Source organism: Camelus ferus, chromosome 4, assembly GCF_009834535.1.
Source record: "Camelus ferus isolate YT-003-E chromosome 4, BCGSAC_Cfer_1.0, whole genome shotgun sequence".
In the NCBI taxonomy this organism is placed as follows: Eukaryota; Metazoa; Chordata; class Mammalia; order Artiodactyla; family Camelidae; genus Camelus; species Camelus ferus.
In genome coordinates, this window is record NC_045699.1 from 74,110,481 (window position 1) to 74,129,115 (window position 18,635).

At 57.4% G+C, this 18,635-nt stretch overlaps 1 protein-coding gene and 1 long non-coding RNA gene across 11 annotated transcripts in view; one reads left to right on the plus strand and one right to left on the minus strand.

The window, feature by feature from the left end:
- COL5A1 (collagen type V alpha 1 chain) overlaps positions 1-18,635 on the plus strand; it is a 143,373-nt gene that overhangs the window by 12,194 nt on the left and 112,544 nt on the right. The window lies entirely within an intron of this gene.
- LOC116663323 lies at positions 11,239-17,147 on the minus strand. Of its 7 annotated transcripts, none has more exons than XR_004319589.1 (7): positions 16,448-17,147; positions 15,747-15,899; positions 14,190-14,668; positions 13,937-14,064; positions 12,879-12,974; positions 11,544-12,762; positions 11,239-11,372 (listed from the first exon to the last, which is right to left on the minus strand). It is a non-coding gene; the product is annotated as an uncharacterized LOC116663323 (long non-coding RNA). The 7 variants fall into 7 exon arrangements; XR_004319584.1 differs by having other exon boundaries at positions 14,190-15,149; XR_004319587.1 differs by having other exon boundaries at positions 14,190-14,592; positions 14,957-15,899.

Below are 18,635 nucleotides of genomic sequence, written 5' to 3' on the forward strand. Positions count from 1 at the left end.
AAAATAGCATTTGAGTTGTCAAAATTGGGTATCATCCAGCCTCCTGGGAACTGGGCCTTTGGATAGCAGACGTCACAGTGAGCTTCGGCCCCCTCAGAGGCCTGGCCTCTTTTGTCTCTGGGCGAGGAGGGTGGTGAAACCTGGTGGCCGCCTACACTTGTCCCCTGGGGCCCAGGCTGGGGGTGGGTGCCAGGCCTGGGTTCAGGGGGATGCAGGGCTGCATTCAGCCCCCACTTTGCAAAGCCACCCTGAGTCCTGGGCCCTCAGTGTCCTGCTCATGCTGCTCAGATGAGACCTACAGGATTAGATCTTGAGCCCTGCGTTCAGCTGCCAGTGGCATGTTTGTATACGGGGTCGGCGGAGGGGTGCCCTTGTTCTGAGTCAGTTTTTCCATTTTAGGGGGAAGGAAAGAGTGATGGGGAGGATTCTAGCCAGGTAAGCCCTGCCTGTTTAATGTCAGTTCACACGCGAAGAGAGAGACCCCTGGGACCCTGTGCCAGCAAACCAAATGTTGCAAGAGGTGTGGGTAGGGAACACTCAGACCACTCCCCCTCGGAGGGCAAGGTCGGGGTCGAGCAGTTGAGCAGATGTTCCAAGGGTGAGGCTGGTGTGGCTCAGCCATCACCTCTTCCGGGTCAGGGCAGCTGGACCAGGACAGCATCCACATCTTTAAACCATCAGCATTTCCAAAGGAGACAATAAACCGCCCTGAGAGGAGCCTGCCCAGCGGCCTGATTCCTGAGCGCGCCCTTGTCGGGAGCCCGACGCCGGCAAGTCGGCGGCCTGCCGGGGACCAGGCGCGAGAGGCCTGTTCTCGGTTTTCCCTCGGGGTGGCTCCTGAGTCTTCGAGGACTGTCAGCATCCTCAGAAGTTCTGTTCCTTGGGAGGCCCACCTCTCCCACTGACCGGGCAGGGCAGGTTCTACTGGGAAAAGTTGGGGAGTTTCAGGGAATAGGGCTCAGCCTGCAGAGGTGGTCCCGGACATTTCTAGGTGGAGGTCACGTCAGTTGGCAGAGGTCACGGGAAACAACGGGGAGGCAAGACCCTGGCTCACTGTTCTGACGTCGTGTTTCAAGGCCAAGTGTGGTGCGCTCCACCTAGAGGCCAAGGGCGGTACTGCAGCCCAGCTCTGCGGGACCCGACACCGGCGGGGCGGGGGCGGGGCTGCCACGCTCCGGTGCTGTGACCTCCAGAGCGTCCTTTCTCCCGTGCCCCAGCTTCTTCATGTGCGGGACGGAGCCGAGGATGTCTTCCTTGCAGGTTTGGGGGAGAGTTGAGGAGGCGCAGTTCAGACCTCCAGGCGGGCAGGGTCTCTCTGGATCTGTCACTTCCCGCGCTGCCCGCTGCCCGTAGGGGTGGCGGCTCAACAGAGAGCCAGGGATGGAGCGGAAAGTGCTCGGTAAACCCGGAGGGTGTCGGCCCACGTGGTGTGAGCGGCTCTCCCAAGCAGAGTGGGCGGACGTGCGGGGGCTGGGCTGTTCCGGGGGAGGACGGGAGGACCTCGCCCGCCGTCTGGCAGAGGCAGGTGTCCTGGTCCTGCTGCCCCTGGAGAGGCCAGAGGGGAGAGGGGGCAGGGGCCTGCCAGGGTCGCTCTGGAGCGTGGTCAGGCGAGCGTGGGCGGACAGCCGGGGGGGGGGGTTGGGGGGGACGAGCCCCTCGCGTTTGCCGGGTGGAGTCTGCGGGCTCGGGGCTCTGCTGGGTGGTCGCACGCTGACGTCAACCTCCAGGCTTCGCGGGCAGTCTGGGCCACCCCGACCCTTCACGGATGCCCAAGCAGATGACCTGTTTGCGGCAGGGTGCGCGCGTGCATGTCAGGTGCACCTAGGCGGGTTTGAGCCCCGTCCTGGTGTCTCCGGTCACACGGGCACTGATGCGCTGGCCGCGGCGCTGGACGTCTCCTGCATGTTGGGTGCCTGACACCCATGATTCTTTACTTTACCCAACACGCCCCTGAGGTCAGTCGCGTGAGGATGTGTCCCAGTGACTCAGCGGACAGGGAAGAGGCTTTGATTTGAGCGTGGCTCTGTGCGGCACCGCGGCCGCCCCCTCTGAGAACCCCGCCCGCCCCGCCCTCTGGGTAGTTTGCCCAGCTGTCACCCTGCTCCTTATCTGTGATCGCTCTGGATGACTCTTCGCAGGCCCTTTCACGCCAGGCTCCTTTCATTCCAGGATCAACGTCTTACCCTGTAAATAACTTCCAGAAACTCTTGCAGCCATGTTTTGGAATTCTTTACATACTGCCGGTTTCTGCCTGTTCTTCTTCACTTCTGAGCCCTCACATCGAATGGCTTCTGTTCTCCAGGACTTCCCGGGGAGCGACAGCACCACTCACGCTGCCCTGGGACGCCACCTCCTGCTTCTCCACCGGGAGCGCGGACGCCGGCGTCGTGAGCACCATGTGCTCAGAGCTGCCCTCCCCGGGCCGGCTGTTCTGCGGCGTCTGCCTCTTGCTTTCCACGATCTGCCTTCCTGTGCTGAACTTAAGCCTGGACAAAAGCACTGGGCTCCCGGCGTATCTGGGAAGGCATGTCTGGTCGATATCTCGGCAGAAAAAAAAAAAGAGAAAGAGAAATGCTCTGAAGAGGGGTAGCCTGGTCTTCTCCCTGTCACTTGCTACGGTGCTGTCCGGTCTGATTTCTGCAGTAGTGACCGCAGCCGTGAATCTCTGCCCCCCCCAGGGGCCCCGACATCCTGCTGTGCTGAGCAGCCTCCCATCTCTGGGGTGTGTCAGCTGCACTTTTAGTGCACTTTTCTCTGACGACCCGCTGCTCCCCTCATCCCACTGCCCAGATCCTGCCTTCCACGCTGACTTCCCAGCGTCCTGGGAGGCCCCGGGCTGGTACTGTCATGCTGGTGCCAGCAGGACACATGCGGCCTGGTGCTGGCCGGGCACACAGCGCTTTCTGTCTGGGCCTTTCCAGGCTCCCTGATGGGCTGTTCCTATTCCTGGGCGGCGGGCGGAGGGGCCGCCGAGCAGCAGGGTGGCCCGGCTGGAGATCTCCCTGGCTCGGTCTCCCCCTTGTGTCCTTGCTGCCCGTGGCACCTCATCTCCCCCAGCCCTGTTCCCGGCCTCAGCTCTCCCTCCTCAGAGGGACAGGGAGATGTGGGCACCCGGCAGCCTGGGTGGCAGGAGCTAACGTGCGTGGAGCACCCAGGCTACGGAGGCGATGCCCGGGGTCTGTTGTTAATCACGTCTTCCCTGGGCCACAGATTCTGTGCCCACATCTGTGACTCGAAACTCTGGAGCTGTTGGTGACGGAGGAGCTCGCTGCCTTGTGAACTGAGCCTTGTTCGTGTGTGTGCGCACCTCTGCGTGCCCCGCCTGCTGGGTTAGGCGCGTGGTGGGAAACGCACGAGAGACGCTGCCTCTGAATTACACCCCCCTAACGTTTTTGTGGGCGCCTGCAGGGCTGAAGGCAGCGTGTGTGGCTTTGCCAAGGGGGTGGTTGAAGAGATCGTCATCCCCAAATGCAATTCAGCAACTAGTGAGCACCCGCTGTATGCACACTGCTGTGCCGGGGCCATTGCACGCGGCCGTGCTGGGAAGCCTCACACCCTGGGCCCGGCGGGAGGGGGCGCCCTTGCCTAACACGGGCTGAGCCCCCGGCCTTGGAAACCAGGGCTCCCCATCCTGGGGTCAGTGAGCTGTGACCCCTGGCTGTTCCCGGGCTCAGCTAGCCTCACTTCCCTTGTGCTGCTCCGTTTACATGACAGTCCCCGAGGAAGGAAGGGTCGTGTCCTCCGAGTGCCGGACACTGGAGGTCAGAGGTCAGAGACCCACGCTGATGGCATGGGCGGGGCCAGGGCCAGGCTGGGCCCTGACTGTCCAGCTCTGTGTCCCTCTCCTTCAGTGTCTTCCTCCGCCTTTTCACCTTTAACTCTATATATGTATATATACATATATGTACATATATGTATTTTAGTGAAAAAGTTACATGTTCGTTAGAGGCATTTTGGAAAATCAGAAAAAATAGAAAGAAGAAAATAAAGATCACCCATAACGCCCAGACTCCAACTCCGCTGGCTCTGCGCACAGAGAACAAGGAGGGAAGAGACCTCGCGGCGTCTGACCTGGAAGCTCCCGGGGGCACGCTGGGCCAGGGGCCTTGCCCACGCCGGCGCCCCCTCCCCGCAGAGGGAGGCCTCGGAGCCCAGCTTGGGCGTCCTCACTTCGCGTGGTACGGAAGGCACTCTGTCCCCACCCGTGACAGCTGGCAAACAGCCTAATTGACTTCAGGAGCCTCCCATTGCTGGGCGCGGGGGCATTTCCCACTTTTTGATATTGTAGGTGGCTGTGCTTTCATGAAGCACGCCGATTCGGGCTTCACCTGACCTGCTTCCACTGTGGGGGCTCACACGTACCCTCCTGGGGGAGGAGAGCGTCCTAGGGGGATGGGTGAGCAGCAGAACCTCCCTTCCATGTGGGACATGAAGGGGGTGCAAAGCCATCACTCTGTGGCTTTTCAGTCATTCAGAGTTTGATAAAGGTGACCTTTCACATTGGCTGGAAAAGAAAGGATTAGTCATTGAAATCGGCTGGGATCATGAAGAAGCCATCTGGGAAAAAGAACTTGGATGCTGCCTCACCCTTGCACCAAAATGTATTCCAGATGGATCAGTGATTGTGAACTTTAAAAACAAAACCATCAAACTACTAGAAGAAAATATGGCAGACTGGGCTTTATGATCTCGGGATGAGAAGGTCTTTCTCAGGATGACATAAACCGAAGAAGTTACAAAAGAAAAAAAAATTTAACTCTGTAAGAGTCAAGACTTTTCTCTCTGGCCAGAACAACCCCCCAAACAACCCATCACCATAAGAAAAGAATAAGAAAATACGTGTCTCACAGAAAAGGGGGTGTCACGCTGTTATATTCAAAGAACTGCAAATCAGTAAGAAACAGCCAGGACCCAAAGCGAAAAAAAAAAAGAAAAGTGGACAAAAGACACGAATGGTTCTCAGAAGGGCCCAGGGGCTGTTGGATGTGTGGGGCGGCGCTTGGCCTTACTCGCCTGCGCTCACAAGAAGGGAGCGCCCGTGAAGCCCAGGGAGACCCGCTTCTCCCCGGGCCAGGCGGGCCAAGAGCAAACACGGGGAACGCGCACTGCTGGCTCCAGCAGGGGGCGGTGGGTGCCCTCCTGGGCTGTGCTTCTACAAAAGGCTTTTGCAGCGTCTATCGAAATCTTAAAATGCATGTACTCTGACCTGGCAACTCCACACCTGGGAGTGCCTCCTGTTGATACGCACACACGAGTGTGCAGACACCGGCGATTAGAAAGTCATGGGGCCCTGCCTGCAAGGGCAGAGGGCTGATATAACCAGGTGCACATCTTGGGAGCTGTTCAGACAAGTGACCGAGCCGTTCTGGAAGAGAACACTGCGCAGCAGCTACGAGAGTGGGATTTACATGCCTTTACACTTCCTGAAATGGATCAATCTCCAAGGCGCACAAGTAAAGGAAGGCCGCGTGAAGAATGTGCCGCTTAGTATGGATCCACCTCTATCAAACAGACACCGAAATCCAGGCCTGCATATTTGCAGATGACAAGGAAGGACACACTAAAATGGGGACTTAACGGTTTTTTTCAGAGGGGACATCTGAGTACGTGGGGGTGCGTTTCTCTCCAGCACCTTTTGAATTGGGTGAATGTGTTGTTAAAATAGGTGGGCTGGTTGGGTTGGCAGCCCTGGGTGCTGTGTGCCTCTCCTGCTGGTGGGCAGATGCTTTTGGCTGGAATGATTCAGTCAATTAAAAAGATTTGTGGTCAAAAAAGAAAAGAAAAAAAGACATAAAACCTACTCAGGAAGGGGCGGACTGGGTGGATTGAGCACGTACCATTCAGTGATCATTTGAAAACAGAAACACACACTTGCAGATTTTCAGAACTGAAATCAACAACCCCCATCCACTCAGTCTATAGATGGGGAGAGGGAGGGCCCTAGAGTCACATAGCAGATGGAGGGCAGAGCCCTATAGGCACTGTCTATTTTAACCATCTATCCATCCATCCATCCATCCATCCATCCATCCATCCATCCATCCAGACGTCTGTCCATCCAACCAAGCATCCACACATCCAACTGACCATCTGTTCATCTATCCAACCAACCATCCATCCATCCATCCATTCATCCATTCATCCATCCAGCCAGCCAGCCATCTGTCTATCCAACCAACCGTCCTTTCATCTATCCAACCATCCATCCATCCATCCATCCACGCATCCATCCATTCATCCACCCACTGACCCACACCTTAAATCCACCCATTGATCCAGATCATAAATCCATCCACCCACCCACCCACTGATCCATCTATTCTTTCATCAGAGCTCTGGGGTGCCCCCTCCATGAAACCACTTTCGATTGTTGCATCAGATTGTATAGGACCACCCGAGACTTCCACTCTCTACACTAGAGCTCCCGAGGGCACGGAACCACTGACTCACTTCGGAATCTGCAGTGCTTAGCATGGCACCAGGCACAGCTAGCTCCTCCTCAGGTTTATTGGCTTGAATTGAGAGGCAGGATAAATCCCGCTGCGGCAGCAGTGGGCAGTGCCGTCAGGGTAACAGTGGGGTGCTGGCAGCTTTTTAAGAGTTCAGGAGAGATGGGAAGCCCATGGCTCTCTAGCAGCTGGGGATGGAGGTAAACTGGGGCTCTCAGCAGAGGAGGGGCATGGACAGGTGGACAGAAGGCCTCCATTTGGCAGTAAAAGAGAAGATAAAGTTCACCTTGGGAGCTGGAAGGTGGAGAGTCCACGTTTCAAGATATTTGGTCCTAGACTCAGAGATTAGACTAACGCTCCAAATATTTTTACTAACTTTCCTTGACTGTGAAAATAAAGCATACTCATTACAGCAAATTTGGGAAATATGAAAATGCCGTTGTCTTTCCTTTCTGTCTAGTCTGCTTGGGCTGCTGTAATAAAACACCTCAGATTGGGTGGCCTATGAACGACAGAAACTTATTTCTCGTCTTTCTGATGGGTGGGAAGTCCAAGGTCAAGCCGCCAGCCTGGTTGGGGGAGGCCCCCTTTCTGGTCCATAGCTGGAGTTCCTTGCTGTGTTCTCACAAGACGGAAGGGGCGGGAGAATTCTCTGGAACCGTCATTGTTGGGGGTCAGGATTTCACCATATGGACTTTGGGGGGACACAGACTTGCCCCCCACTCCCCCCTTTGTGGCTGAGCTCACGTGCGGAAACAGCGCTGTGCGCCCGGACGCGCGGACGCTTCCCGCGCCGCTCACAGCAGGCCCTCTGCCGGCACTCCGGGGCTGCCAGCATCCCGCTGGGGGCTTGTCCTGGGCTCGCTTCGCGGCCCCTCTCCCGTTGGGCCGGGGCTGTTCCCAGCTGCTCAGGTTATAAATAACACTTGGTTTAACATCTTTTGGTGAATCCTTTGTCCCTCTGTGACTGTTTCCTCAGGATGGATTCCTAGATGTTGAGTCACTGCGTCAGAGCGCAGGAAGGACTTCAAGCCCGTTTACTGCAGAATTACATTCCCGCTAACCACGGGCAGCTCCTGCCCAGCTACTGCGCCCTGGCAGCCTTATCCTTGGGAGCTAAACCCGGGTGGACCCACGGATAGAACTGGGACACCCACCCTGCCGTAGGCCGGTCACCCCCCACCTTCTGCTTCTGGGAGGCAGCGATACCTGGGAACTGACATGGTCATCGCTGGGCCTGTGACCCATCCCAGGTCACCTGGGCATTTAGGGTCGCCGACGTTTCCTCGTCTGGAGAGCGGCATGGCACCTCCTACCCCATGGAGTTGCTGACAGATGTTGGATTATTACTAACAATTTCAGCGCACATGCCTTCCAAGCTTTAGATATTGCTTTCATTCAGTCAAAAACATTAGGGCATCTTCTTGAACCTCACAGTCAACAGATGCTAATTGTTCCCCCGCCACTGTCTCCTGGGCCGTCTGTGCGTTTGCCGAGCCGCTGCCGTGGCTGGTTGAGTGGACAGTGCTGTCAGGGTCCTGCTGATGACTGGGTCTTACTCCCACCAAGGCGGTCACATTGGATACATGTGCTGGCGTCAGCACTGGAGGAGCGGGGAGGAGCGGGCTGGGCGGGGCTCGCGGCAGGGAGGACCACGGAGATGAGCGCTGGGCCCGGCCGGGCAGCGGGGACGGAAGCGTGCTCTCACTTTCGGGCAGCAGTCTGCTCAGCTGCAGGGGCGGAGGCGGGATTCTTGTCCGTGAATCTTCCAGGGGTAGACGTGGGCTCACGGGGGTCTTTGCACATTTGTCCTTCACCTACATCCAGGAGGGCTGAGGGCGTGAGCCTACCTGGAGAGCCCGCAGCTGTCCACCTGGGGCGGGGGGCCCTGAAACTTGACTTCATTAAGCCAGAAAATCCTGCTGCGACTGGAGATGCAGACTTGTCGGTGATGGCTGTGGACGCTGGCTGTGAGTTCGGCCGCCTGAAGTGGTACCTTCTGGGCGGGGGGGAGCGGGACTTGGATAGGGTCATCACACACTTCTGTGTTCATGTGATGTCCATGCACCTGTTTTGAGTCATATTTAGAGTGTCTTGAAAACTTCCATAGCTCATAGTGATTGAAAGATGCCTTCCGATCCTGGGGGACGCACCGTGCCATGTGGGAGTGACCGGTGCAGTGTTCTTTGACTGGAATCCCATAATTGAATAACGTGATTTCAGAGTTGAATCTGTAGAACCACCGGGACACCAGCACCCTTCTGCACCTGTGCTCTGCCCACAGCATCCTTAGGGGCTGAATGAGGATCGGCACATTTGGGCGAGTGTCTGAAGGCCTTGACAGTCCAGACAGTGGCTTTATTTAAGTACCAGGAAATAATCCTTTAACTTTGTCGGCCACATTGTTTGCTTTGTGACATTTAATAGGTGTTAAAACCATCATTTGCCTCTAAAGCTGTCTTTTTTGAAAGAGAATTTCAAGGCGAATCCCAGCTGACGGCAGGGCAGGAAAATGAGGGGCCAGCAGATGCTGTTGCCTCTGTCCACCTGTCGGTCCAAAGGGCAGGGGTGAGTGTGGCTGGGCCTGACTGAGGGGGCCCCGTGAGGACGCCTGGTGTGGGGGTCCCACCTCAGATGTCAGACTCTGCCCAATGGAGACATTCCTGAGAAGTGCAAATGGTGTTTTGTCTTACAAAGACCAGTTAAAAGTACCCCGTTACCCAGGCAAAGGCCAGAGGACCTGTGACTCCTGCGTTTTTAGGAAGGCCTGGGAAAGGGCAGTTGTTTAGCTATATAATGCCATTTCCTGCTGGACATTAATGGGCATTCATTATGCCATTAATTTGTTATAAAAGCAACATACGTCCACCATAAAATTGTTAAAAGCTACTAAAAAGTGTAAAGAAGGAAATAAAAATTCATCAGAATCCCTTACTTTTTAAACCACAGTGCTGCTGCTGATGGTGCTGTGAAGGTTTCTGTTAAGTGCAGCCAAATAAATTACCAATTGAACATTTTGATGTATTTATTTTCCAGTACTTTTTTTGTGCCTGCTTTTATAAAATTAGGATAACATACTACTGTGTAATTGTTTTAAACTAAAAATATGAGGAGCAAATCCCTGTAAATGGGGACTAAAAGGGAACTTCCTCCATCTGATAAAGGATGTCTTTGTAAAATCTACATACAGAGTGCATTTCCCGCTGAAGGTTAGGGAAAAAGCAAGGATATCTGCTCTTACTACGCCTATTCAACATTGTGTGGCGATGCTAGCCAGTGCAATAAGGCAAGAAAAGGAACTAAAAGGCATGTAATTGGAAAGGAAGAAATAAAACTATCTTTATTTGAAGAGCACATGATTTCTATGTTAAACATACTAGGAAATTTACACAAAAGTTTCTAGAACTAATGAGTAAGTTTAGCATGGTCAAAGGAATCAAAACCAACATGCAAAAATCAGTTCTCTGTCTAGATAGTAGAAATGAACAATTAGAAACGTAAATAGCCATTACAGGACCAGCAAAAATATGAAATACTTAGAGATGCATTTGACAAAATACCTGTGCACTGAAAATGACAAAACATAACTTAGAGATATTTAAGAAGATGTGAAGAACTGGGCGGATATACCATTCTCATGGACAAAAAGATTTAGCATTGTTAAGATACCACTTTCTCCAGATTCAATGCAATGCTATTTAAAATCCTAGCATGCGTTTTTAAGAAATATATTGACAAGATGACTCTGAAATTTTTCTGAAAATGCAAAGGACTTAAAATAACCAAACCAAAACAATGAGTATTGGAGGCCTCATACTCTGTGATTTTAGGACTTAACGATAAAGCTACAGTGATCAAGGCGTTACGGGGTTGATGGAAGGATAGGTATGTAGACCAATGGAACAGCATAGATGCATACACATACGATCATTGGATGTTTGGCAAAAGTGCTAAGAAAATTCAATGGTGAAAATAGTTTTTACCCATGAATGGTGCTGGAACACTGAGACATCCATTAGCAAAAATAATTAAATCTGAACCTTTGCTTCCAATCATATGTGAAAAATAGGAGGTATCATAGACCCAAAGGTGAGCATTATTAATATAAAGGAGATCACCATTTTATGACCTTGAATTGGGCAAAAATTTCCTACAAAATCCACAAGAAGCATGAGCCATAGGACAATGGATAGATTAGATTTCATCACATTCAAAACTTCTGCTCTCCAAAACACGCTGTTAAGAAAACAGGCAAGCCACAGATTGGGACAAAGGATTTGGAAAACACATCTCATTTAAACACGTCTAGAACATACAGAGGAATATTATAACTCAAAGTGAGAAGGCAGGTGACCCAAGTTAAATCTGGGCAAAAGAGTTGAACAGACATGTCACCAAGTAAGCTGTGTGAGTGGCCAATGCACATGTAGGGAGAAGCTGGGCAACTGTCCTCAGCAGGGAAACACAAATTAAAGCCGCAAGGAGAGCCAGCACGCACAGGAGTCTCGGCGAGGACGCAGGGAAGCTGTCCTCGTCGGGGGCGGGAACGCAAACTGGTGCGGCCACTTTGGGAGACAGTTTGGCAGGTTTCCACACAGTTAATCGTACACTTAGCAGAGGACGCAGCATTCACACTCCTAGGGGTCTGCCCGAGGGAAGTGAAAGCGTCTGCGTAGACAGACATATGGGTGAACGTTCATATGCCGCTTTGTCCTGCCAACCTGGGGGCACCCCAAGGGTCCACCCACTGGGGACGGATGAACAGACTGTGGCACGCCCATTCCGTGGACTCCTGCTGGGCGGCAAGAGGCATGAATCCAGGAAGCTGCCTGGGCACGGAAGCGTTGTGTTACGTGAAAAAGCAGACGCAACAGGCTCCGTGTGATCCGGCTCTACTCACGTGGCATTCGAGAAGAGGCAGAACTAGAGAAACAGAAAAGAGACCAGCAGTTGCCAGAGGCCCGTGGCTGGGGAGAGGGACGTGAAAGTCCCCTCCTGTCCCTCTCCCCACCGCCTGGCCAGCTGGATGGGAGACAAAGGAGCCTCGATTTACCTCGATTCGTTGAACTGCTAGTGACACAGCACGTTACTTACTTGTTTGTCCCCTTCCTTCAGTTACGAGAGCCTCCTCTTTACGATCACAAGCATCTCCTGTTTATCACTTGCTGGATTTTGTGGTCATCTATCGCCGTGTGACAACCACCCCAAACCTCGCGTCTGAAGACCAAGCAGCCTTTCACCGCAGCAGCCTTAGCTCGCGGGTGCCTGTGCTTCTGGGCCGGGGCCTGGCGGAGCCCGTTCGTCTGCTTCCGTGATGTCAGACTGAGGGGCGCGGCTGGGGCTGGAGGGTCCACTTCGAGGGCGGTTTTCCCACACGGCCAGTGCGTCGGTCCTGGCTGTTGGCTGGGCGCTTGGCCGGGGCTGTTGGCTGGAGGCCTGGGTTTCTCTGCGTGGTGCCCCCCAGGGGGCTGGTTGGCTTCCTCACAGCGTGGCGTCGGGTTCTCAGAAAGGGTACTCCAGGCACAGGGCTCGACCGTACCAGCTTCTTAAAGCCCAGACACAGAAGCCTGCGCGCATCCCTGCCGCCGCACTCTGCGGGTCCCGCGGCCACAGAGCTCGCCTCTTCATGGGCCCTTATGCTAAAGCACTTGTGGCCATTTTAAAACTGCCACACTGAAAACATGTTTTGGTATTTTTTTTGTTAATAAAATTATGCAAGTTTTTTTTAGCATTATGATACTTGGTTTTCTCTCTCTTTTTTTTTAACCTCCCTTAATGGAGGCCCTGGGGATTGAACCCAGGACCCTGTGCACGCCAAGCACACGCTCTACCAGTGAGCTGTACCTGCCACCTCCACATTCTGCAAGTTCTGCGTGGGTGTATCCTTACAGCGTTTTTCAGAAGTGGAGGTGTGCAGAGGTGAGCAGACCCCCCTCGTCCCTCTGCCACCAGCCCCTTGCCCGAGGGGCTCCCCGCTGGCGGGCTGGTCTCGCGCTGGGCGCATTTACCTGGTGTGCTCTCAGGTCGCACAGCCATCTCCAGTTTATTTTAGCGCACATGGGGCGGTGCTGTGTGACTGCTCTGTGACTCGGTCTTTTCCCTAATGCCAAGTCTCAGCTGCCTTTCAGTGTCAGGCCGCCTAGACCAGCCCCCTCCTGCAGCCCCTGCAGAGTGTGTCGCAGAGGAGCCTTGTTCCTTGAGCCCGCCCGTCCTGACTGATGGGCACTTACCCGGTTTCCAGTTCTTTGCTGTTACAGGCGGCACTGCCTTGGGCGTCCCCGCACCTATTCCAGCCTCTCTGCGGGATTTAGCCCTGGGGGGAGGGTGCTGCCAGGTTAATGCGCATCCTAGCTGAGATGCTGCAGAACTGCCCCCCCCCCCAAGGCTTCTCTCCCGCTGGCGTTTAACTTGAATGCCCAGGACGCGCACCCCCTTTGTGCGCTGCTTGGTTCCGTTCCACGCTGGGCGGGGTCTGTCTTTGCTCACTGCGCTGAGCGTCTGCTCCGGGCTCAGCGCTCTCCCCTGCTGTGACGAAGGGGACACTGTCATCCTCTCAGGGGCTCACCGCCCGGAGACGGCAGGGCCGCAGAAGCGCCTCCTGCCAGTCCAGGCTGCGGGGGGAACTGGGGTGACCCAGAGGCGGCGTGGCCCTCCCCGTGTGTGGTGGCCTCGTGTTCGCCTCCAGCCTCGTTAAGTGAAGGGGCCCCTGGCGACACCACTTTGACTTGTCATCATAGCTCTTGAGGGAGGGAAGGTGCCTGAGACCCGCGTTTTCAGTGCCTCTGGCTCCCGCTGCCATTCCCGGCTTCCCAGGAGAGGCAGGGCCTGTTACTCTGCCCCGTTGACGGCAGGAAACCGAGGCCCAGGGTGGGGGAGCTGCTGCGGGTTTAGGGTGTGCTGGCAGTGTCTCCATCGCACATGTCACCGCCTGTAGTCCCGGGTCCCGAGGACCCCGCTAACACCCGCGGGGAGCCCAGGGTCCCCCCGGGGGAAGGGGGTGCCGTCCAGCAGCAAACGCGCAGGTCAGCTCGGCCAGGGCCCCGCCCGGCATCGCAGGGACGGCGGCGAGTCAGAAGCGGCGGGGGCCTGCACCACGCGGGTTCCGCAGGCCTCGTAGAGCCTTGCTGGGTGGACGGAGCCCGGGCAGCTCAGTGGCTGGTGCTGCCGGCCCCTTTCCAGGTGCCGCCTGGGGGTCTGACGGCAGCTGGCGCTGTTTTGTGATTGGCCCGCCTCGCTCCCTAGCTCAGCTCCCTGGGTGCCGGGCCTGGGCGAGGCCCTGGATGCAGAGGGCCCTCTGCCAGTGTGACCCCAGCTGGCCTCACAGCGCCACCCCTCCCCCTGGGCCTCCTGGGAGCAGGTGGGGCCGTGCGGAGCCTCCCCGCCCAAACTGGCAACCCCAGCGCGTGGAGTCTGGTGCCTGGTGCCGTCCCCACTCCCTTCTCCAGAACGAGGTGATCCGTTATCTCCAGGGGAGCTGCCTGAATCACCTGGTTCCCCGTCATGCCAGCAGGCTCTGCTCTGGGACTGGCTCCTGCTAGTGCCCCGCCCGCTCTGCCCTGCACCGTCTTTGGCAGCTGGATGCGGGATAATGACCATGGCCACATCTGTTCTGTTCCTTGAGGGATGACAGGGGAGAGGGACATACATATTCGTGTGTTTTTATAAAAACAGATGGAAGCAGGGATGGCAAGAGGAAGGAGGTGCCGCGTGGATGCAGGGAGAAGCTGGACACATCCTTACTTCTCAGGGGTCAGGTGGAAGGTTCCTCTTGTCCCTCGGCTGTGACATTTCCTCCCAGTTCTCAGAGTAGAGCCTTAGTGTCGCCTGTCTTCCTGTTGGCTGCGGGAACGAGCCTCCTCTCTGTGGCCCAGCTCCACCCCGCCGGGACATCCCGGTGTTGCCCTGCTGGGTGCTGGAGCACCCGGGCCTGGACCACGAGGCTCCTCACGTGGCCCCAGACCACCCAGTGGGGCTCTGTCAGCCCCTCCCATCCCCTGCTGTGGGGCTCCTTCCCAGGTGCTCTGCGGTCACCTGTCCCCCGTGTGAGCCCTGTGGGCAGCGTGACTTACTTCCAAATACCGGCGTGTGTTTGGAGGGGTGGCCAGGCTGGATTGTAGGTGCCTCCTACTGGGTGGTTGGAACCCTGCAGAGATACGGCGGCATCTGGGCTCCCAGTGAGCTGATGTGGGGGTGCCGGGTGTCCGGACACTAGGGTCAGCCTCGACAAGAAGGGCAAGACGAATGGTCACAGCCTGGGGAGCAAGTTTCAGGCCAAGTCCCATGTCTGAACGCATGGACGAGGGAATTGCCTCCTGGAGGCCCCTCCTTGGTGACATTGTGTTCATAAGCAGGGTGGCGCCCCCACCCGCTGAAATTTCACCATAAAATTTCCCACCAGCAACAGCATCCATCAAAAGCTGCTCGGAGCTCTTAACTTTTGGGCCAGGAAAGGAGAGTTGTCAGGCTGGGAGAGGATGAAGAGGGATGGTCAACAGTGGTTTCAGTACCCAGATCTGGCACCTTTCCGCAGCCCCCTGCGGTGCTGGGGCTGGGCGGCAGGGCCTGGGGTCCCTTCTGCACTGCCTCGCTCCCTGGAGGGCCTGGAACACTGAGCACATCTGGGCCATCGAGCACACACCACAGGTGACCACCAGGCAGGCCCTTCGCCGAGGCGCGGGGCCAGAGTGCACTTTGCTTCTGCTGTGGAATAAGACACAGGCATTGCACCGGCCTTCACCTCTGGCCCAGAAGGGAGAGGAGGGCCACCCAGGGCAGGGGAGTGGTCAGGAGAAGAGTAGGCACCTAAAATCTTTGGGAAATTAAAGTTCATCAACTAAATCTTCAAGATACAGCATTCCTTCCTTCCTGTATTCACTCACTCATCCATCCATCCTCCCATCCATCTGTCCATCCATTCTTCCATTCATGCATCCAACCATCCATGGAATCATTCTTCGTCCATCCTTCCTTTCATTCATGCTCCCATTAATCATCTCTATCCTTCTATCCTTTCTTCTATCTGTTCATCATCCATCCATCCTCCCACCCATCCATCCTTCTCCATGCATCCATCCATCCTTCCATCCATCTCTCTGTTCTTCCATTCACTTCATCCCTGTGCCCATGTGTCCATCCTTCAGTGAGGGTTTGCTGAGCATCTCATGTGGTACTTTGAAGAGACATAGTGAAAACGAGAAGACTGTGTCTCCAGGATGCTTTCTCGGTTGACGTTCAGATCAGTCTGTGTAGGAAGTAAGAGAGGTGAGGCATCCTCTGACCTGTCACTCTCCCACTCACCTGGGGCTTTGAGAGTCTCTCCAGTCTCTTGGCTCAGAGGCTGAGGATCTCCTCCCCCCAGGCCTTCCTGAGGTCCTGAACCTCCAGACGGAGCGGTTCCCCTCTGCCCTGCGGTGACCTCCCTCTGCCTCCGTGCGCTCTCCTCGTCACGCCCTGGAAGGAGGGTGAGCTCTGCAGCGGGGTGCCTGGTGGTATCTCGGGGAGCTTCCTGCCTTCTCCTCCTCGTGTCGGGGAGGAGGGGGGACACTGAGGCCAGACAGCTGTTTGTATCTCAGTAGGGCCTTGGGCGACTCACCTAAACTCTCTCAGCCTGAGATTCCTCATCGACAGAGGAAGGAGTCTGCTTTGTGAGGTGTCTGGGTGCGTGTGTGGGGGGGTAGTCGGGCAGAGAGCCCAGGGTGTGTGGGCGCAGTGGGCGCCCTCCCCGAGGCTGGGTGCCGGTGAGCTGCCGTTGCCGCCCGCCAGCCATGCCCCAGACTTGGGCGGCCCCCGTCCCGTCCCGGGGCTGCCTCCTTGCAGGGTGTCCCTTCCTTTTCATAGACAGTGACGGTTCCATATGGAGCCCACTTTGCCCAGGGCCACAGGGCTCCCAAGGGGGTTTGGAATCAGCCACGGCCGCTGCGCCCGAACCCTGGAGCTCTGCATTGCCCCTGGGGGTGCAGGGGTGGGGTGGGCAGCTGGTCTGGGGGACGGAGGCTTACGTGAGACAGTGCTGGCTCCTTTGGTAAAAATCTCTCCGGAAGCTGCGTTGCTGGGTCCTCGGCCCTTCTTCAGAAATGGGAAAACGGGCCAGAGGCGAGTGACAGCACAGTGTCACCGAGCACCGCGGGCCCGACCTGGGCTCACTGTGGCCGTTCCTTGTCCCCAGGAAGCATCGAGACTGACAGGAGGTCAGGGCGGTGCAGAGGCGGGCGGGGTTCGGGCAGAGGCCGGGGGCCCCTCCGAGCAGGCGCCTCAGGCTCTTCCCTGCATCCAGCCTTCCAGCCCCAGCGCAGGGCAGGTGCGCTGCCCGGAACCCACCCCCCCCCGCCGGGGCGCTGTTCTCGGGGACCCTGTAACGCGGGGCATTGGTGAGGGGGTGTCCGGGGAGAGCCAGACCCCCTGGGCAGGACTGGGCTCGGAGAGCTGGGGTGAAGGGGGGCCTGGATGTCGGGCAGAGGGGTCGGAAGCTCTCGGGGAGGGAGGCACCGATGAGAGTTCAGGGCAGTGGTTTTCGGAGGCGCAGAAGCCTGTGAGCCTGAGGACTTGCCCTGAGGTCACCTGCACCCCGTGACAGCCCTGGGTGAGCAGCAGCGGGGAGGGTCCATGGTGGGAGGAGGGTGGCACGCATTTTCCACCCCGGCCGCAGTGCTTTGTTCCGAGGCTGGGTCACTGGAGAGGAATTTCAGTCGGAGCCTCCCAAGCGGCCTGTTTCTTTTGCAGCCTGCGGGGCTGCCCTCTGGGGGGGGTGGGTCATGGGCTTCGCGCGTGTGCTTGGCGGGGAGGGCTGGTGCCGGGGCTGGGGGGCCTCAGCCGGGGCCGGGGGAGCCTCCGTGCTCCCCGCCCCCCTCGCCGTCCGCCCGTTGCTCCCGTGAGAGCCCTGCCTCTTTTCACTCCCGGAAGCGCGAGGTGGAAACCGGGAGGGCAGTGGGAAGCGCGGGCGTGCTTCCAGGGGTCTGCACCGTGCGCCCTGCAAGCACGGGACAGATGTGCCATTTGGTGGCAGTGACTGCGGGTGTCCACAGGGTGCCGGGGGTTCGGCAGGGACACTGCAGCCTGGGCCCCTGCCCTCTTGAGGTTCGCAGCCCAGGAAGGCAGACCCCTCTTACCCAGGGAATTAGCTGTGTTTACACTTAGGGAAGGAAGACACAGCAGGGTGGTGAGGGGTCGGGGCTGCAGTTTAAGGGCCACCACTGGCCCGGCCTTGCGTCTGCTTTTGCTGAGGGGAAGGAAGCTCGGGACTGGGGTGGATCAGAAGCTGCGGGCGGCTCTGCACCAGGGCCGTGTGATCCCGGGTGGCCACCCCCTCCTCCCCACGGCTCTGCTTTCCCAGTAAAGGCCGCCAGCCAAATGTTACTAGCGACCCTCCTGGCTCTAACTCATGCAGTCGTGAGGCGTCCGAAGGCTTTGGGCTTGGTGGGTGTTGGGAGGGCACTTCGGGTTTCTCTTGAACCTGAGGGTGTTGACCCTGGCGTGAGCCAAAACCTTCTCTCCGCTCCCCCCACTGCTGGCCCCCCCGGAGCGCCCATCGGCTCCCTCTGCTCCAGGTGCCCCCAGACCCTGGCGGGACTCGGCCCTGGGCTGGGCGTCGGAGAGCTTGGCGCAGCAACGCCGGGCTGCGGCCCTGGGGGGACGGAACCCCGCGCCCCAGGGCCGGGAGGCCTGGGGGGCCCCCGCAGGGGTCGGCGTTGTCCCTGCTGGGCGCTGGGGGCTCGGCCGCCTGCCTCGCTTCACCCCGCGGTGCTGCCTGGAACCCAAGTGTGCTGTGCATGTGTCATAGGGCCCTCCGGACCAGCGACAGCAGGTCGGGGGGCCGTCCAGGTGATGTTCTCCCTGACTCGGCAGGACACGCGACGTTCCAGGGTGCTCTCCGCTCGCAGGGAGGAGCCGGGAGCGGGGCTCGTGTGTCGGGCTCTTCCTGCTGTAGCGTCTTTCTCTGACCTCGAGAGAGGACGTGACCTCGAGACCTCTGTAGTGGGGGGATGCAGGCTTCAGCCCCACCGCCGGGGCGGTCTCCCAGCGGAGTTCCTGGGACAGAGGAGCTGAGACCCCGATTCCTCCTGAGCCTGTGTCGAAGTGGGGCGGTGGGGGGGGGGCGCAGGCCTGGCAGCCCCTCGAGGAGCCCATGGAGGCTGTGCCGCCAGAGGCCTCTCGGGCCCTTGCCACACCTTCTGTAAAACGAAACTGCTG